Below are 10554 nucleotides of genomic sequence, written 5' to 3' on the forward strand. Positions count from 1 at the left end.
TACATTCTGAATAGAGTACCAAGTAAAGCAGTTGCTAAAACACCTTATGAGCTTTGGACTGGTCGAAAGCCCAGTTTAAAGCATTTACATATTTGGGGATGTCCAGCTGAGGCAAGGCCTTATAGGCCAAATGAAAAGAAATTGGACTCCAAAACAGTTAGCAGCTACTTTATTGGATACTCTGAACGCTCTAGGGGCTATAAGTTTTACGATCCCACTATAAGGAATATTTTTGAGACGGGAACAACAACATTCTTTGAGGATGTTGAGTTTGGGGGGAGAAATAAGGTTAGAGACATTAGTTTTGAGGAGGAATTGGCTTCAGATCCAATCCATACAGTTACTTTTGACAATATTCAGGTTCCTATACCTGTTGTTGCTCAAGAAGTAAATCCAGAACCTCAAGATGATAATTACTTTTGACAATATTCAGGTTCCTATACCTGTTGTTGCTCAAGAAGTAAATCCGGAACCTCAAGATGATAATGTTGAACAACTCCCTGTTCCAGAAGAACAAACTCAACAACCTCAAGAACCAGTGCCATTAAGGAGATCCACGAGAGAAAGGAGAAATGCTATTCCGGATGATTATATTGTATTTCTCCAAGAACATGAGGAAAGTAGTGGAATATTAGAAGATGATCCAATCAACTTCTCTCAGGCCATGAAAAGTTCTAACTCTCAACAGTGGATTGATGCCATGAATGAAGAGTACAAGTCTATGCAAGACAATAAGGTTTGGGAACTTGTCCCATTACCAGAAGGTGCAAAACCAATTGGTTGTAAATGGATTTTTAAAACCAAGCGGGATGCAAATGGTAATGTGGAGAGGTATAAGGCACGTCTTGTGGCTAAAGGCTATACTCAAAAGGAAGGCATTGATTATACAGAGACTTTCTCTCCGGTTTCATCGAAAGACTCTTTCAGAATAATCATGGCACTTGTTGCTCATTATGATCTTGAGTTACATCAGATGGATGTTAAGACTGCATTTCTCAATGGAGACATTGATGAGATGATTTATATGGTGCAACCAGAAAACTTTGTGTCAGGAGACCCAAAGAATATGGTTTGCAAATTAAGGAAATCCATCTATGGACTCAAGCAAGCTCCTCGTCAATGGTATCATAAGTTTCAACAAATAGTTATCTCGTTCGGTTTTGAGATGAACATTGTTGATGACTGTGTATATCACAAGTTCAGTGGGAGTAAGTATATTTTTCTGGTTCTGTATGTGGATGACATCTTGCTTGCCACTAATGATATAGGCATGTTGCACGAAACCAAGAGATTTCTATCAAAGAATTTTGAGATGAAAGATCTTGGGGACGCCTCTTTTATATTAGGGATCCAGATACATCGAGATCGTTCTCGAGGTATTCTTGGATTAATTAGGGATCCAGATACATCGAGATCGCTCTCGGGGTATTCTTGGATTATCACAAAAGAGCTATATCGATAAGGTACTTAAAAGGTTTGGCATGCAAGATTGCAGACCAGGTGACACCCCTGTTGCTAAAGGAGACAAGTTTAGTCTCAATCAGTGCCCTAAAGGTAACCTTGAAATTCAGGAAATACAGAAGATTCCTTATGCTTCGGCTGTAGGAAGTCTAATGTATGCTCAGGTATGTACGCGCCCGGATATTGCGTACATTGTTGGGATGTTAGGCAGATACTTAAGCAACCCTGGTATGGATCATTGGATAGCAGTCAAAAGGGTTATGAGGTATCTTCAGAAAACAAAAGATTACATGCTCACATACAGAAAATCAGAGAAATTAGAGGTCATTGGGTATTCGGACTCTGATTTTGCTGGATGCCAAGATAGCAGGAAGTCTACATCAGGCTACATTTATATGTTAGCAGGAGGAGCTATATCATAGAAAAGTATCAAACAGACACTCGTAGCTTTCTCCACTATGACAGCAGAATTTGTAGCTTGCTATGAGGCATCCAATCAGGGAATATGACTGCGAAATTTTGTCACGGGACTGCGCATTTTGGAAAATGTTAAAAGACCATTAAAGCTATATTGTGACAATAAATCTGCAGTAATGTATTCCAATAACAACAGGAGCTCAACTAAGTCAAAACATATTGACATTAAGTTCCTGGTTGTGAAAGAAAGGGTACAGAGTGGACAGATATCCATAGAGCACATTGGGACAAACTCCTATATATATATATATCATAAATAATAAATCATAATTGCATTGAGTGGTATTTTTATGGGTATAATGTGTAGAAAGTCACATCTAATGATGTTATTAGTCATTCTAAAAAAATTAGAAAAAGAGTGTCGTTATGATTTATCTTTTTAGTATTTAAGTTGTCATCAAACATTGTGAATATTTTATAAGTTATGTGCGTTACATATACAAACAGTGAGGATTCATGATTTTGTCTCAGATATGTCTATATATTGTTGGATTTAATCTAATAAATCTATTTGTGGGCACATATGATTAATCAATGTGTATTGCTATCTTTCAGGATAACCCACTAAAGTGATCAATTAAGTTGGGTTAATTTGGTATTTAAATAAGTCATGGGGTTATATGTGTAGATACCAGGTTGTAATTGTGATTTATTGAGGGGCTAAATTACAAAAGTACAACATCTATAAATAAGGGGTTATGGTCCCTAACCTAGGGTTACATTCTCTAATTCTCTTCACCCCCATCTAGAAAGAGAAATTCGGATTTAGAGGAACCCTAAGGTTAGAAGATCATCAAAAACTCAAATCAAGATTTCTTCTATGGATTCAGGTATAAGCTTCCGCTTTTTTAGATTCTTGTTAATCTCTTTGAATTAATCATGGCTATATGGTTTTAGATCTCAAGTTTTGATTTAGATCTAACAAAAAATGATAAAAATTGATTTACAGATTGCAATTTTTCTTTTTCTTTTTAACTAAAAACTAGCATACGCAGTTTAGTGGATGTTTACACGTGGCAGGGACATAATTTTTTTTGATATTTTTTTACCTGTTTATTTTATTTAACTACTTTGCCTTAACTTTTAACAACATGTTTAGTATAGTTAGTGTAATTTTCTGATAGTTTCTCATAACGTGTAGTGTTTTTTCTGTAAATTACATTTTTTTGGTATTTCTATAATTAAAATAGGTTATAGTTTATTGGCTGTTTTGTGCAGGTTATCCTAGTTTTACTATTTCGTCAAAAATATTTCGTTGACATTTGCATAAGAACAGTAGATACTATCAAGCATCAATAGATGCTATCTAGTGTTAATAAATGTCGTTGCGATTGGCTAAGATTACAGACACCATTTCAAGCATAAATAAAGTCCCTACTTTCTTATAATAAAAACAAAAAAGTATCACTATTCAATTTGCATTTAGCCCTATTAGTTTGGCTTTAGTAGAGATAGAGTCCAATCAATATGATGGGCTTTCTTTTGTTTATCCCTCTAGCCCATCATAGATGTTCTGAAAGAAAAACTAAAATATCTTGATAATATGCGGTAATAGGTCTAGGGCCCGATTGGATAATGGAAATATTGGAAGTAAGAAGTAGGTTATAGAAGTAACTTTCAAAACTATGAAATATGAAATAGTGGAAATAACATTTTTTTTTGTTTCATATATTTTTAGAAGTAATGGAAGTAAAACTTCTTCCTCTTCATTTACCTTTTTTTTGTTTGGATAACATTTTATATTACTAGGAAGTAATTTTATCAATGAAAAGTTGTTAGAAGTAACTAATAAAGGAAATATTAATAAAAAAATTATTTATTTTCTAATTAATATGCGTTTCAACTACTTCCGAGCTACTTCTGAGTATTAAGAATTGAAAAAATATTTTGTAAGTAAGAATAACATGTAGGCGCAACATAAGCGTTTAAGGAAGTATTGGAAGTAAGTTTTTTAGAGAACCAAACATATTTTTTACTTGGAAGTAGCAGAAGTAGCATCTACTTCTTTTACTTCAGCTACTTCATAATTATTTTCGTGTAAACAAACAGGCCCTTAGTGAATTATGTTTACGACCAAATAATTTGAAACAGGCAATCTCAAGCCGAATGCTTGAGTAACAAAAGAATCCCGTAGAATGCCCTCTATAAATAAATCCTATGGAGTACTCAAAATAATATATCAAAGATAGTCTTGTTGAATACAAATCATATCAGAATACAACACATGGCGTGGGGCGTTCAAATCCACATGACAAGTTAAGAGAGGGACAACTTAGTAATTTATTGTCCCCTTGTTTGGCACCTCGGAACCCCGCAGTGCGGGATTCTGATAGAAAGCGCACTCAATCTTGTTAGCTCTATCAAACATGACAATGATAGTAATACATTTGACTTAAATTTGGACAAAATAACAGTACAAAACTTAGTTGATCACTAGGAGATGGAGAACTCCTAATGCATAATGTAATCTATGTCTATACTATTTATAAAAGAGAATATGAGTATAATTTTTTTTGACTTTCTATTCTGGCCCTCTTGATATTTATAATTCCTAAGTATGATAATACCCCAATTCACTTAATTAGTAGTCCCTTATCCCTCATCCACTACCATTAATTCAATGCATAAATCTTTTATTAGAAATTTTAATGCATAATTTTTTTAAATTATGAAAGTCAAAGTATAAGTTGCTTTTTTAAATTTTTCCCTCTTTTGTTTTCTTCTTTTGCAATTATTTTTAAATTTGTACATCAGTTGTATAAAATTGAGTGTATATAAATAGTTATATGTACACATACACATTATATAATATGATTGTTTTACTACAAATAAAAAATATATATTGATAAATAATAATATAATATATAAAATAATAATTCATAAAAAAATTTAAAATAATATTAAAAAAATTACAAATAGAATCTACAAAAAAATTAATTTTATATAATTAAACATATTAATATTAGATTTATTGTAATGTGCATGAACCCTTCAAGTCAAACTAATATTGCTGACGACACAAAAGATAAAAGATTCATCTTTTTTATATATATATCTTTGATAGAAAGAAGTGTATATATCAATAATGCATATGTCTCTTTGTAATTGCTGGGCATTAATCTTTTGTAATAGAGAAATAATGTAAGTGGAGTAGTGTAGCTATAACTATATATTTAATTTAAAAACACCGAACTTGAGGATTAATAGGCATTGCGAGCATCAAACTTGGGCTTTTTGTCCGGACTTCCTAATAAGAACCAAGTGCCATCTGAAAAAGTATTAAACTTTTATTTAAAGAATAACTACCAAAATATCACATTTATTAATATTAGCTACAAAGTTCTGATTTTTTTTTTTTTGATAAAGAAGATATTACTAATTATTTCACAAATATGTCACCTGCAAAGCTCGTGCATCATACTAGTGCATTCAAAATTGCAAAGCGTTGTTTGAGAATTCTAAAGGATGTTAATGTTAAAATCAATGTTTTTCCTTTACATGGTTTCTAAATGGATGTTAACGTTTTTAAAATCAATCTTTTTCCTTTACATAGTTTAATATTCGATAGCTAGTTACCTAAAGGTGCTGCCGACCTTATATGCACTTTTTAGGTATGAGGCTCCTAAGAATGTATAACATCTTCGGACTTCTCATTTTAAAGTTTTTTTTAATAAGATTACTCATATAAACTTTTATGGACAGATTGAAAACCAACTAAGGAACTCCACAAATGTTCTTGTCTCACATAAAGAAATGCTGCAAAAATAAAGGGGAATCTTCAATCCATACCTCACACCCATCAGCGTTCGAATACTCTTGAGCTTTGCATTATCTATATAAAACTTAAATTCTGCTAAATTTTGCTTTTAATTAGCTTATATAATCACCTTAATAACTATTTGTTGTGTGCGGCGGAAGCCAAACAACCGATGTGTTTCGAGAAACCAAACTAATCGCGGAGAGAGAATGCCACAAACAATTCAAAATAACGACACAAACTCAAACAACTAATTTTAACGTGATTCGGCAAGTTTCCTACGTTCACGGGGCAAGAAGGGGATGTGGTTTTCACTAATAGAGAAGAAGAGTACAAACCGAGATTACAAATCACTCAAACTTAATAATTAATCTCACCAACAAATCTCTAATTCTCTCCAAATAAAACCCTAACTAATAGCTCAGAAAATACCTCTTTTCTATGCTTCAAATATCCCAATTCGTTGCTCAATTCTCTCTTCCAATCGTTTCATATATATAGAAATCCTAAAACCAAAAACATACTAGGAATTCTAAAACCAAAAACAAAACAGATTAGGAATCCTAATAACCTGTTACCAAAACAAATATGGAATCATGTTACCAAAATAGATTAGGAATTATGTTATCAAAACAGATTAGGAATCACAATAACTTGTTGTTTAGGTAGAAAATTATTTTATTCATTGTATAACTCATTATAACTTCGATCGTTACAACAAATTCAAAAAAGATCGGTCTTTTTATAAGACCTTTACACAATAAAAATAAAAGTTAAGGGGATAGTGTTTTTCACTAATAGAGAAGAAGAGTACAAACTGAGATTACAAATCACTCGAACTCACCAATTAATCTCACCAACAAATCTCTAATTCTCTCCAAATAAAACCCTAACTAATAGCTCAGAAAATACCTCTTTTCTATGCTTCAAATATCCCAATTCGTTGCTCAATTCTCTCTTCCAATCGTTTCATATATATAGAAATCCTAAAACCAAAAACATACTAGGAATTCTAAAACCAAAAACAAAACAGATTAGGAATCCTAATAACCTGTTACCAAAACAAATATGGAATCATGTTACCAAAATAGATTAGGAATTATGTTATCAAAACAGATTAGGAATCACAATAACTTGTTGTTTAGGTAGAAAATTATTTTATTCATTGTATAACTCATTATAACTTCGATCGTTACAACAAATTCAAAAAAGATCGGTCTTTTTATAAGACCTTTACACAATAAAAATAAAAGTTACAATTCTCGTTCAAACAACACGCAACAGGTGTTTATCACCTATTGCTTTGCGTGGGATCTTTGCCTGTGCCGGGGTTTATCCGTTGACCGCCTTAGATTTGGATCCGGTTGATAGAAAATTGGGCAGAGCTTCGCCTTCACCGAGTGAGTGTTTGATTTGAAACGCTGAAATCGACCAAGCGAAATCAGGGCTCTTCTCGAGATTAAGACCAAGCCTAATCTCAAGGAACGGACGGACGGGGTTCAGATCCTTCGAATAGCTCATTCTTTATGTCGAAGTTCGCCGGGATCTGATTTGCCTTCGCTAAAATCCGTGCTCATTGACTCCTCAATCCAGCAGCACCTCCACGTCTTGATAATAATTCTCCCCCGCTGAAAGGAGGCCCTAGGCTTGTATTTATAGGGCTCCGGATGCGGGTATGTGGATGAGAATGAGTGATTTGGCTTTATCTTCAGTCAATAACGGCCCAACCACGTTTGTAGATGATATCTAGGCAGTTGGGAACCCCTGGAATAGATAAATCCCGAGAAAACCGCTCATAACCTTCGAAAACACGTTTTCGGGTCAAAATGCGGTTCGATTTGCACGGGTGCGGGTAGTTCGGCCTTTTTGCTGAACTGTTTGGTGTTTTTTGACTTTTTCGAGACTTGTATTTTCTACCGTTTTGCGTGTTTGACCGTCTTATTTACTTGTACGATTTGCTAACTTGCTTCATGCGCTCGTTAGCTTCTTTACGACACTTGGAACTGACCGATAAGCGCAAATTGGCTGACGAGTACGAACTGATTGACGCGCGCGTATTGACCAACGTGTGCGAACCGATTGACGCGCGCGTGTTGACCGACGCGCGTGAGCTAATTGACACGCTCAGGCCACTTGGTTCGTCGTTTTGCTTCATGCGCTTGTCGATGACAGATGATCCTCTTAGACTAGGATAACGACGTTCATTGTCTTCTCTCCGTCTCGAGCTGTGTACAGACATCTATAGGCATTTTTAGACGCCTACACCTGTTACCAAAACAAATTAGAAAGCATATTAGGAACATGATATCCAACAATTCTCCACATCGGTAAAGTTTTCCCAAAACTGAGCCGACACTCCCAGAGCTGAGCCGACACCAATACCAATCAAACATCTCACTTGTTATGTCTAGTACGAAGTGGAACAAATCCATGACAACAGACTCAATCCACAACAAGTCGAGAACCCAAACGAGAATGCGAACAAACTCTAAATGTCGGTATTAACTCATCAAACCAGCTGTATCATAAATGACTGCCTATGATCCTCTTGCACAAGGAATCAAGCATTCGCGTAGTTCACCAAATGACCTCCAAAGACCCTCAATCCAATAGAAGAGTTCTCAACTCTTCACCAACATTATCAACAAATCTGCGGCATATAGAACTCCCAATGGCCCCAAAGTGAAACAAACTAAACACCTCCACCTGAGATGAACCAATGGCCATAACCAAATACGAACTATATCCACCAACTGCACTCGAATCCAAAACCAACTCATCATCTGCATCCAAATCCAAATAATCCCCAAACTATATCACCTCAGCTGGAATCCCAAACGATGCAGTATGATCTGGAGTATGTGGAGTAATTTCCATCTAACGTGGAGTAGCATCATCCTCCACCCGCTATGATATCCCAATGATCTGATCAACACTCTCCACCTGCCGAGAGTCAAATATGACATACTTGCTCAGAACAAAATCAGAGTCTCTCAACTGATAACAAAGGGAGCCTCTGAATCCCAAATGTATTGTCGGATCAAATCTTACATCCTCGATGTGACCAAATGCTGGGCAACCAAACATCCGACGTAACCCAAAATCTGAAACAGTTCCACCAAATCCAAAATCTCCAAACACAGCAGTCGGCAACCTATGACTAAGATGACCCAAACATGTCGAAGCCCGGACATCAAAACCAATGCTCGACATCAAACACCGATCCTCCTCCAGCAAGGAACGACCCATCAAAACTGTCATCTCATCTCGTCGCCCTAATGTTTCCCCTCTAATGAAGTGTCTCAAACTGCTGTGAGCTTGGCACAAACTCAAGAAAGGACCCCTACCAAAATCAGAACAACGGATCATATTTCTGCCAATACACTTCCTCCATCTGTTATTGACTTTTAGGACTTCACACCAATATGACTTGGTTATAACTCACCAATGCCTAGAACAGTCCCCAACTATAAAAACTAAATACCTATTACCTCACATGCCTCCTTGAAAGGCCCCCAAATGCTTGAATGAACACCATCTAAAAGACCCATCAATCGATAGATAGAAGTACCAAACTCTACCTCGGTCTTCTTGCTCATACCAATGTGCTCAAAGGATTTTAATCTGCAAGTCAAATCACTCCTCAATAAACCATGCACGACATAACTAATCAAATATCTCAGCCTCAACAAATACCATAGTCTAGCCAAATCCAAAGAAGTCGTCAAGTCTTTATCAAACACTGTGCTCCTAATCAAATAGTATAAATTCTTTCTCTTGACGCCCTTCATCACAATCATGGACCCAAATATGACCTTTAAACATGCATCCTCTAAGGTCACCCTATAGTCTGCTGCCTCCAAAACTCTAAGTAAAATGATGTTCTTCTTCAACTGAGAAATGAACCTCACTTCATCCCAACTCCCTATCACTCCGTCACACATCCTAATATGAACAATACCGATCCCACTAATAGGACATTCATAATAATTACCCATGAGCACAACATCCCCTCTTTCTAACTCTTAAAATCTAAAGAACCAATCTCTCTTACGACAAATATGATAAGAAGTACCCGAATCCAACATCCACTCTGTAGAGTCGGCAACACAAACTGACGATAGTGCTAATGAATAGCTCGAAGAATCCGAATTTGAATTGTCGCCACTAGTCTTGATAACATTCACCTCTAAAGCTTGAATAGCTTTACCATTATTCTTCCTGATTCGATCAACCAACTTTGGGCATTCGGCTTTTTAATGTCCAACCTCTTTACAAACGGTACACTGATTCCTACGAACTCCAGGATGTACCCCTCTAGACTATGATTTCCTATCATGGTTTGGACTCTTTGCTCTCGTGACCAATGCCCCCGCTACTGACTCAACTGAAGTCTCATTATCCTTCTTTGAAGCTAATAATTCAAAAGTACAGTGGTGACCTCACTATACGAAAGAGATATCTTCCCATTAATAAGAGTAAGAACGAATGTCTCATATTGCTCGTCGAGCAAGGAACTCAACAATAACAATGCCTTATCCTCATCTTCAATCATTACATCTACATTCATCAAATCCGTAAGAAGCTTCGTGTAGTGGTTCATGTGATCACCAATGCAGGTTCCTTTCTTTAATTGGAAGTGATAAAGCCTTCTTTTTAAATACAAACGGTTTTTTACACTCTTTGTTAAATACTTGCCCTCTAGGATCTCCTAAATCTTCTTAGCCAAAGTCTCATTGATCACATCATATTTCAAATTTTGAGTTAAACAAGATCTAATCACATCACACGTTGTTCGATTCATCTTCTTCCAAACCTTCTCCTCAATGTCGTCCGATTTCTCATCCAACTCCAAAGTA

Source organism: Asparagus officinalis, chromosome 5 (genome assembly GCF_001876935.1).
Source record: "Asparagus officinalis chromosome 5, Aspof.V1, whole genome shotgun sequence".
Classification (NCBI taxonomy): domain Eukaryota; kingdom Viridiplantae; phylum Streptophyta; class Magnoliopsida; order Asparagales; family Asparagaceae; genus Asparagus; species Asparagus officinalis.